The sequence below is a fragment of the Nuphar pumila genome, chromosome 14 (assembly GCF_984573655.1).
Source record: "Nuphar pumila chromosome 14, dmNupPumi1.hap1.1, whole genome shotgun sequence".
Lineage (NCBI taxonomy): Eukaryota > Viridiplantae > Streptophyta > Magnoliopsida > Nymphaeales > Nymphaeaceae > Nuphar > Nuphar pumila.
The window spans coordinates 26,545,621-26,556,847 of NC_143262.1; positions in this window are offsets into that span (position 1 = coordinate 26,545,621).

Sequence of the window (11,227 nt, forward strand, 5' to 3'; positions counted from 1 at the left end):
ATTGACCTTTTTTAGCTTTGCAGGTTGCACCACAGAGCCTTCTCGTGCTACGCGGCCCGAGACATTGATTACTTATGCTCGCAAGCGTATAGACCCTCGCACCCCTTCTAAGTAGGGGTTTGCATAAAAAGGAACAGGATCAATGAACTGCTAAAAACAAAGGACTTAACTAATAAATTAAAACATTTACATATAGTATATATGTATGTCCTTTTCTGCACTTTACTTTTCCTGCACTTTACTTATTGTTGTTGTCGCGCTATATGTGCCAAGGCTTTGCTTTTAATGTACCTTTCCTTATTGTCTTTTACTTCTACGACGCGGTTTCGTGATCCTGGTCTCGTTTCCTTTCTGCACTTTACTTTTTGTTGTTGTCGCGCTATATGTGCCAAGGTTTCTCTTTTCAGTTGTCTACTATCTTTCGTCGTGGTCATGTTTGGATTGTCGAGCTAACGTGCCTGAGATTTGCAAAAAAACTTGATTTTCAAAATAGAAATACTTTTTGAAGGGTTTTCTGAACAACAGTATTCAAGCTTTCAGAGAATTCCCTCATAAAATTTTACTTATGAAGTTAAGAAATTTTGGGGCATTACAATGATAGTACACTTGACTATGTTCTCGTAGAAGGAATGCAGTTTAATAATCAGGAAGTTGCATATAAATTTTACAATATTTATGACTTTAAAACTTGGCTTCAGTGTTAGAAGGTATTCTTGGTCAAAAAATGCACAGGGTGTTGTAGTGAGAAAGACGTGTTTGTTCTAAAGAAGAAGAAGTCGAGTAGAAATCCAATAAGGAGCAAGCCATATTCAAGATGTGGATGTCTAGTGTGAATGGTGTTAAGAAGACTTTTGAATGGGAAATATGTAGTTTGTACTTTAATTAGTGATCATAATCATGAATTAGAAGCTTCATTTATGACTTCTATGTTAAGGTCACATCATAAAATAACTGAAGAGCATGCTGCAATTGCTAAAATAGTTGATAGCAACGGCATTGCACCAAGGAAGACATATAATTTGTACACGCGCATAGATGGTGGTTGCAAGAATGTGACATTCACACCTATGAATCTAAGAAACCACTTAAGAAGAAAGATGACAGATAACATGAAGAATAGAGAAATATGTTCTTTGGTTGATTACTTACAGAAGAAATCAAGCAATGACCTTGGTTTCTTTAGTGCAATGCAACTGAATAAAGATGGATATGCTGTGAATATGTTTGGGGCAGATTCAAAGTCAATAGTAGATTATAAATGCTTCAATGATGTGTTTATTTTTTATACGACAATGAAGATTAATACTGAACAATGGTCATTTGTGCAGTTTGTCAGAGTGAACCATCACTCACAGAGTTGTATATTAGGTGGCACTTTTTTGTATGACCAGATCAAGAAAAACTTTGAGTGGTTGTTCAGAGTATTTATACAGGCAATGAATGAGAAGCAACTTGAAACTGTACTTACAGATGGTGATTACGCAATTGCGGTTGTAGTGTCTCATATATAGGCAGATGCACATCATCGTCTATCTTTATGGCATATCTTTCAAAATGCAGCAAAGAACATAGGATACATATTTAATCAGAAGACAGGGTTTGACAAAAAATTTATAAGGTGTGTACTTGAGAGCGTAGATGAGGTCACCATTATGTCCGATTGGGAGAAAATGATTCAAATGTACGACCTTGAAGACTGTGTGTGATTACAAAATTTTTATGCAGACAAACAGAAGTGGTGACCTCATCTACGGAAGATAATACTTTTTTGCAGGTGTGATAAGCACACAAAGAGCTGAATCTATGCATGCCACACTAAAGAAAACCTTGTATTAATATTTAACAATGTTTTGCTTCATGAAACAATATAAATTATTTGTAGAGGGTCTTAGACAAAATGAGCTTGCTTCAATACACGCTATGTAACTTTGTGCATAAAAATATTGATGTGACCCGCAGATCTGTATACACTAACTGTATTTAAATGGATTAAGAAAGAGGTTATACAGGTCATGAATTGCAACATAGAAGGATGTATGCAAACCGAGAATATGCACAAATATCATATTATATGAGAGGACGAAGAGCATCCAAAAAGGCAAGAAGCACATGTTACGTATAATATTAACGACAAAACAGTTGAATGTACGTGCAAAATGTATGAATTTAAATGTATTTTAAATTTTCATGCATTAAAGGCACTTAATCAAGAAAAGATACAAGAAATACCTGAGTCATATTTAATGTGAAGATGGATGAGACAAGCAAGGATTAAATTGCTGGATACAGATATTGTCAGTCCATTTGGTATTGATGAGAAGTGCCATACAACCTCCAATTACCAATAACTATGTAGGTCACTTATGCATGTTGCAAATTTGGCATCAAAAAGTGAAGAATCTTATATATGCATGAGAAAAGTGTCAAGGGAGTTACTTTAAAATGTGCAATTAATTCACCATCAGTCTGTTACAGTTCATGAAGATTTGTCCAAGAAAATGGGAGCAAACAACAGAGGTAAAAATCATGATTCCCTTGACCCGCATGAGAAGTCATGTTGAAGTGTAAACATCATCTTCAAGAAGTCAGGAGTCAACGTTGTAGATTATGATGAAAAAATTTACCTAGCGAAATGTATCAAAAGAAAACCTGTCTCTGATCGTAGTCGTCGTAGGACAAAGGGTGCACTAGAATTGGTTGGCAAGAAAAGATCTAAGAAACAACCAACCCCTAAGCAAAAGCAACCAAACCCTTCACATGAACAAGTATGTAATACATTATATTGTTTTCCATGTAAATTGCATTATGTACAACTTATCAATATCTAACTTGTGTAATTTCCAACATGCAACAATACCCTACAGACATGCACTATAATGTTGGAATATTCAATCCTCTTGACCAGTTTGAGTGGAACGATAACATCAGTTTTATAAGTCTTTTGGTATGTAATCAATGTTGGGAGGATGTTTGGATTTCTTATAAAACTTAATGTAGTGTTTTATATTGTTCCATTTTATAACAAGCTCAGTTCAATTCGAAAGTGAGCAATGGAACACAGGAATCATGTGTGAATTTTGTTTAATAAGGTATCTTTCACATGTATAAATCGTTATAATATGTATCATTCACATGTATAAATTGTTGTTTCATCTAGCTTACAGAGCTATAATTTTGATATCGTAGGTAAATCATCATTGTTCAATACTTATACCATTAGTAAAAATCGTTGTCTCATCTAGCCTTCACATATACAAATCGTTATGCATATATTGTAGTTGAATTATTGCGTAAAAAGTTGTTCTATAAATAAACTGTATTAAAAGTAGAAAGTTGTTACATTTACTACATGTGCATGATCATTGTTAAATCGTTGTAGCTTAATTTTTATACCATTAGTAAATCGCCTCTATGGTGATTTATTTGGTATATAAATTGTTATACTATTTAGTGTTCTATCATGATTTACATAATGACGTCTATGTTGGTCAAAACTGGATGCAAATTGCACTATGCATGAGTACAAATCGCGATAAAAGTTTAAGTACAAATCGTTGAATCATCTAACCTTCACATATACGTATCGTTGTACATATACTGTAGTTGAATCGTTGTGCAAAAAATTATTCTGCAAATAAACACTATTAAAAGTACCAAATAAATTTAATTAAAATATATATATGTAAATATGTATCTATATATATAATAGTGTAGACTGGGTCTGTATTTGATGAGCGCTAAATGGGTCTCACAACCAACCCAATCCAATCACTCCCCCACCTAAACCCATAAATACAAATTGATGTAAAATTTAACGATAAAAATCAAAGTAAATTCAACGATACAAATCGATTTAAAACATGATACCAATTTATATTTTATACAAAAATAATATTTTATTAACAATTGCAAATTGATATGAGTAAATCACGATATTACATATCGATATCATTCACAAAGACAAACAAAGATATATCGTCGTCACGGTAGCTTCTTAAATACAAATCAACATGATTTACAACCACATTCATTTACCAAAAATATGAGTATCTAGTTACAATACATCACGACCAATGGTTTGGCCATGAAACGATTTATACAATGACTGATTCATAAAAGACAGAAAAGAAAAACAATAAACAAATCGACACGATGTTTAGACTTAGTAAAGTCAAAATCAAGAATAATTCAATGATACAAATCGAGGTAACTTCAAAAATAAAAATCAATTTCATTCGCGAAGACTAACAAAGACATATCGTTGTCGTGGTAACTTCAAAACTACAAATCGACATAATTTACAACCACATTCATTTACAAAAAATATGAGTATTTAGTTAGAATAAATCATGACCAATGGTTTGGCTTAGATACAATACATGACCATCATCATCAAAGAAAGCATACATCATCATGAGCATCTCCCCCACATCCAAATAGCGAAGTGTTTCGAATGCAATCCAGGTGCGCATGAAATCCAGCTTGCTAGTGCAGAAAGCTTCAAGGCAGAACTTACGAAGCTACAGAATGTATGAAATCCCATCATCATCGATATGTTTCTATAGGAAAAGAAGATGGAACAACATGAATGTAGAATATTTGTCATTGTTATATTCTGCATAAACTTCGATATACTTCATGACAAATATGTCACAGTCGTGGTCTCCTCATCAGCCACAAACATAAAATGAAAAAGATTTGTCCTATCACGATTTGCTTTTATGAGCTTTGTCTATGTAAACGCTATGTCCTGTCATGATTTACACAGTGATTGATTCAATGGTACAAATCGACGTCTCATTTAGAATTAGTAAAGTACAAATCAAGGTAACTTCAATGATACAAATCGAGTTAACCTCTTAAATACAAATCGATTTCATTTACAAAGATATATCGTTATCACGATAACTTCATAACTGTAAATCAATGTGATTTACAACCATAAATATTTACAAAAAATATTAGTATTTAGTTATAATACATCATGACTAATGGTTTGACTTAGATAAAATACATGACTATCATCATCAAGGAAAACATATATCATCATCAGTAGGTAATTATCGAAACGTCAATTTGTATTTATAAAGTTACTGCGACAACGATATATCTTTGTTTGTCTTTATGAACGATGTTGATATGTAATATCGTGATTTACTCATATTGGTTTGCAACTATTACTAAAATATTGTGAACAAAACAGTGATATTGATTTGCAATTGTTACTTAAATCAATTTTTACTTTACTAAGTCTAAATATCGTGTTGATTTGTGTACATGTGCATAAAACCCTAGTATATGTAAAACCCTATTCTATGTAAAACCCTAATCGACCCGACCAGTTGTCGAGGTCTAAAACCTTAATATATTTAACCTCTATTATTATCGTAAAATTTTACTTTTGCAAGTCAAACTGACCATTAAAAAAGATTTAAAAAATAACTCGCTTCCGTTTTAAAATGCAGGATAATTTTGAAGAATGAGACTCACTTGTTGGTACGAGGTTCAACCGTTTCTGGTACCATAACCAGGAGTAATCGAACCATAGATCAATCTTATACTTTGATTTGCTCAACTTGTCTAAATCGATATTTTATTTCCTAAATGCACAAAGAATCAAACATGTACTATGAATTTCAGAAAATGCGGATTAAAAAACATGATGTTTGCTTGGAATACTTGGAAAAGGGAATGATTAGAAAATTGTGAATCACATTGGAAAATGCTTTTTGAAGAAAAAGAAAATTGATTTCTGAAGAAAAGTCGAATATTTTGAGAAAATCGATTTACAAAAAATTCAAGATAACTTGGAGAAAATAGATTTTTTTGAGATGAATTTATGAATTGATCAAAAGAATGGGCATGTAGCCTGTGAAAAACTATTCATGATGTAATCTAACCTAAATAATGCATGAATGCTATCTTGTGAAAATGTTCTTTTTGAAGAAATTTTGAGAAAATTATTTAAAAAAGGGATTTTATATAGGTGCCTTATAGAACTTCAACGAAGTAAATTCGCCTCATATCCCTGACTATGGCCACAAATATGGATTGAATATAACCCATTTGATTCTAAAAGGAGAAAAATGTTTAAACAACCTTGAAATATGCAATGGTTTTTTAAGATAGTCTAAGAGTGTAGGTCGATTGTGACTTAAAAGAAGATGATAAATCTGGGTTTCGTTCGTATTCTGACTATGGCCATAAATACAAAACCCACCAAGTTTATGAACTCTTTAGAAGCTAGTGCACGTCTCATACGTGTAGACCATGGTGAATTTGAATATGCATGAATCATCATCCATCACACATTAACATTATTGAAAAATAAACTATATGCAATGCAATCCTATTCTAAGCACAAAATTAAATTCTTATTTCAACGTTTATAATTATAATTTACATAAAAAAGGAAAAGAAAATAAAAGAAAATACACTCTTGAATGTCCCCGCAAAATTAGAAAACTTATTAGTGAAAATATGTCAGCTTTTCTGGATTTATCCAACAATATCTGGAAATTACTAGATTTATTCGGATATAAGCTTTTTTCATGTTTTCCTGAGATAAATATAATAAAATATGATATAAAATAAAATAAATAACTTTTAAATTCAGAATTTGGAGAAAATGACAAAAATACCCCTAAAAACAAGACTATGGCCTTGAAATCAGGGTTTTCAGAAAAAAAAATTGTAAAACTTTGGATCTTGGGATCAAATAGATTCAAATAAAATCCAAATCGGGTATGAATCACCCTAGAATGATTATAAACATGATCAAATATTAAAAACATAAAACTTTTAATAAAAAATTTGAAATATCACAAAAATAGTGATTTTCGCTAGTGTTTTACGCGAATCGGGACTCCGCGGGTGCCCTGTTTCCATGATTTAATCAAATAAAATATCAAATGGATTTAAAACTTTGTAAAAATCGACATGAATAGTTTTGATAACCCAAAAATTAAATTTCATTCAAAAAAATATGTTTTGACATTATTTTAATATGAAAATTGAGTAAACCCCCAAAATACATGATTTTGCCTATGGGCACGTACCTGTCACAGTGTCAGACCCGAATCGGGTATTAAATTATAATTAAAATTTATAAATATTTGTAAATAGATACTAGACAAAAAAATAAAGATTTTCCTTTTCACAGATTACAAAAATCATTTTCGGTTAGGGAGATATCATTCCGGCAATATATGCTCAATTCTCACAAATATATAACAAGTTGAAATAAATACATTCGGTTTTGGGTACAAGAAAATATAGCAAATCATGTTTAAAAATTATAACATTTTAGAAGATCAAAGTAGACACACAGAGTAATATTTTATTTTTTACATATCATCGATCGGATCTTTGATGAGGGAGATACAATTGACACAAGTTGATCTAGGGTTTAGACAATGCAAAATGAGCTTTGTAAAATTGATTCTGCTTTATGACTAACTAAAAATAGAAAACATATGCATAAAAATCTCAACAATTTACAGGAAATATTAGACATGAGAACAAAGACACTGCAACTTACGGATCATCGATTAGATTTCGGATGAGAGAGATATCACCTTGACAAGTCATTCTCAAACCTACATAGCGATTTCATGGTTTAAAACATAAGGGTCGGTTTTCTATTTTTTGACAAGGTTACAAATCCAAAATAATCCAATTTTTTTTACAGAAAATCACTTACATATTCATGGTTTAGCCCTAAAAAATTCAATTTTTTTTGACAAAAAAACGTACATGAAATAACACTATTTCCACATGCCTGGGATCAAGGATTGCATACTATCGATAAAACTTGAAAAACCCTAATCTAAACATGAAAAATAATAACAAAAATAAGCAAATAATATCATGAATTTAGATTAGATGCTTGAATGAGTGAAATAAATATTAATATGATAAAAAACTAAAAAAAATCAAGAATACATGGTTAGAATTTGATTTATCCTTCACAAAGAGAGATTTGACCCATTAATCGGGCGAATCTCATCTTTTTAATGGATTAAACATAAAAAATGATATTTCCAACGATTTCCACGGATTGGAATCATGAAAAATGCCCTCAAAAAGTGTTAGATCACTTTCTTGAATCGATTTTAACGCTCTTGAATGAAAGCTAGGCTTAAAATCCATACACAAGGGTCAGTAATGGCTAAAATATTCAAAATAAACAATAAAATTAGTAAAAAGCTTGAAATAAAACCAAATAGAACTCACCTTGGGCTGAAGCTCCAATGGAGGAAGGATGTTGGGAGGAGAAAGAATCAGCAAGGAAGAGAGAGAGAGCATAGGGGTCACCCCCCCCCCCTTTTGGCCCCTTTATATAGGTTTTTGAAATGCTATTTTTAGAAAGAAAAAAAATCCTAAATGGGTTTGGATAAGCCACATGGGGAAAATTTTTTGAAGACTCCTAACCTAATCCTAACTAATCTACCTAAGACTTAATTAAACCCTAAAACCAATTCAAATGTGGTGCCAACCCCTGTGGGCCCACATTTGATTTTTAAAGGCTTAAATTTTAAAGTTAAAAATATGTTTTTAAAATACTAAAGTAAAATGAAGTTTTAAAATCAATTTGGACCTTTTCAAACTTCTAACCTAATTAGGACACTGACTAATTCTAATCTAACCCTGACTCCTTCAAAAGTGGCTCCACCTAGACTGGGCCCCACTTGATTTTTCAAAAGCGATTTTTAAAACCTGAAAATGAAAGTTTTCAAAAAGAGGTTTAGAATTCAAAATTGAAATTGAAAGTTTTTGAACCAAATACAGTTCTGATTGGATCAGAACTCTTTCAGATGTGGCGTCAACTGAGTGGGCCCCACATCAGGGTTTTGAAAAAGTTAAAATAAAGACTGAAAATGGTTTCAAAATAGAGTAAAAATCACTGAATAAAAATCAAAAGTTTTAAAAATAGAGTCCTAAGTGAACTGAAACTCTAGACTGGAGTCTTAAACCAACTAAAACTCTAAAATTTAGGTTTTTGAAAGCCAAATGAAAAGGTTTTTGAAAGATTTTGTCAAAAAAAGTGAAAATAAGTGATAAAAAGCAGTCAGGGTTAGAGTCTTAACTCAACCAAAACTCTGAAATAAAGTCCTGAATCAATTGAAACTCTGCAAAATAGACTAATTTTTGATAAACAAGTGAAGAGAATGAAAATAGAAGTAGAAACAGAAATCAGAATGGAGTCCTAACCAAATTGGGACTCTGGGATAGAGTCCTAATCAGACTGAAACTCTAGATTTTGGGTTTGTTTTCAAAAAACAAGTAAAATAAAGATAACAGATGAAATCACGGTAGAGTTCTAAACTGATTGGGACTCTGAGACAGAATCTTGATTCGACTGAAACTCTAGAATTTTGCTTCTTTTGGAAAACAGATGAATAAATTTTTGAAAGCAAGTGAAAATAACAAGCAGTGAAATGAGAATAGAGTTCTGACCCGACCAAAACTCTGGGGACAGTCCTAATTTGACTAAAATTCTAAAATTTTGGTATTTTTGAAAGATAAATAAAGTAGTTTTAAAAGGTTTTCTCAAAATTTAATAAAATGAGCTAAAATATGAAGTTAGGGTCAGAGTCCTAATTTGACTAAAACTCTCAGAATTTTAAACAAACAAGGTTTTAGAAGCTTTTTCACAAAAATAGATGAAAACAAGGTAAAAATTAAAATCAGAATTAGAGTCCTGATCCAACTGGGACTCTAGGACAGAATCCTAATTTGACTAAAACTCTTAAAATTTAGGGTTTTCTAGAAAACAAATGAGAGGGTTTTAAAAAACAGTTGAAAATAAGATAAAAATTGAAGTCAGGTTCAGAGTCCTGATCCGATTAGAACTCTAGAAAAGAGTCATAATTTGACTACAACTATGAGAATTTTTTGTTTTTTGAGAAGCAAATGACGAGATTTTAAAAAGAACTTTTGAAAATAAGTGAAAATAAAGTAAGGATAAAGTCCTGATTCGATTAGGACTCTGAGGCAGAATCTTAATTTGACTAGGACTCTAAGATTTTGGTGAAAATGATGGAGAATGGATGGGGGATAAGACTACTTCTGGTTTAGAACTAAAATGAAATTCTAAAAAGGTTCAAAAAGGTAAAATGATAGAATCTTGATCTAACTAGGACTCTGAAAAATTGGAAAATTTAAGGAATGAAGGAATCTAGAAGCGACACCACCTAGATGGGTCTCATCTGAGAACTGAGATTAGTTAAAAATTGATTTTAAAATAAATTCAAATCATTTTGTAAAGAAAATATTTTGAAATAAAAGAATATAAGATCCGGGGGGTTGATAAATGGCAAAATGTCGATTTAAAACCCACGTATTTGGAATTGATTTTGAAATAGGGTTTTAAAACTCGAATCTGGATTTAAAGATTTCGAAAAACAAGAGTGTTGGATCTCAAAAATGAGATGCAATGACATGCAATGCGATGAAATATCATGAAATGGCATGCAATGATAGAAAAGATACAAAATGATATGAAATGAGATGCAGAATACAGAACCCTAGATGAGGGATTTGAAATCCTAGACCCCTGGCAAAAACAAAGAATTGAAAATTCTTATCTGAGGATAAGAACTGATAATTGAGATTGAGCCAAAATGAGGATTGAATTTTGATTATGAGATAAAGTATTACAATTTATTATAAATTTTGAGCCATGAACAACTCTGACTCAGATGTCGATTAGCTAGTTCTCTGAAGGCTGCAGAGAGTGGGTCCCAGTGGTAGGAGGAAAGGGTTTGCGAATGAAGATGGAAAATTTAGGGTGTTTACAGATGCCCCTCTTTGCTATTAAGTTGGTTGAAATCTAAGCTTAGTGGCAAAGAAAAACACACCAAATTTGGATTATAAAAATGCTCCAGTTAATAGAATCTGACTAGGTGTGAAAAATTGGCTCTGGTAAATATGGTAGGTATGGAATGAATAATAAAGAAGAAAATTCATCTCATCGAAATAAGGATCAGGCTTAGCCCTTAACCTAGATGAGACAAAAAATACCTCATGGAAGAACGAGGTTCAGGCTTGACCCTTGACCTGAACGGGAAAGGATGGAATTCTCAAGAGGAAAAACCATGATGGAACCTCCAGACTTTGCACAATAAATCCAATAGGGTTTGCAAAAAAAAGAAAATGAGATTCCCTAAAACTTGAAAAGGGATTGATCTTGGGCATCTCATTGCTGAGATTGAATGGCTTTTTA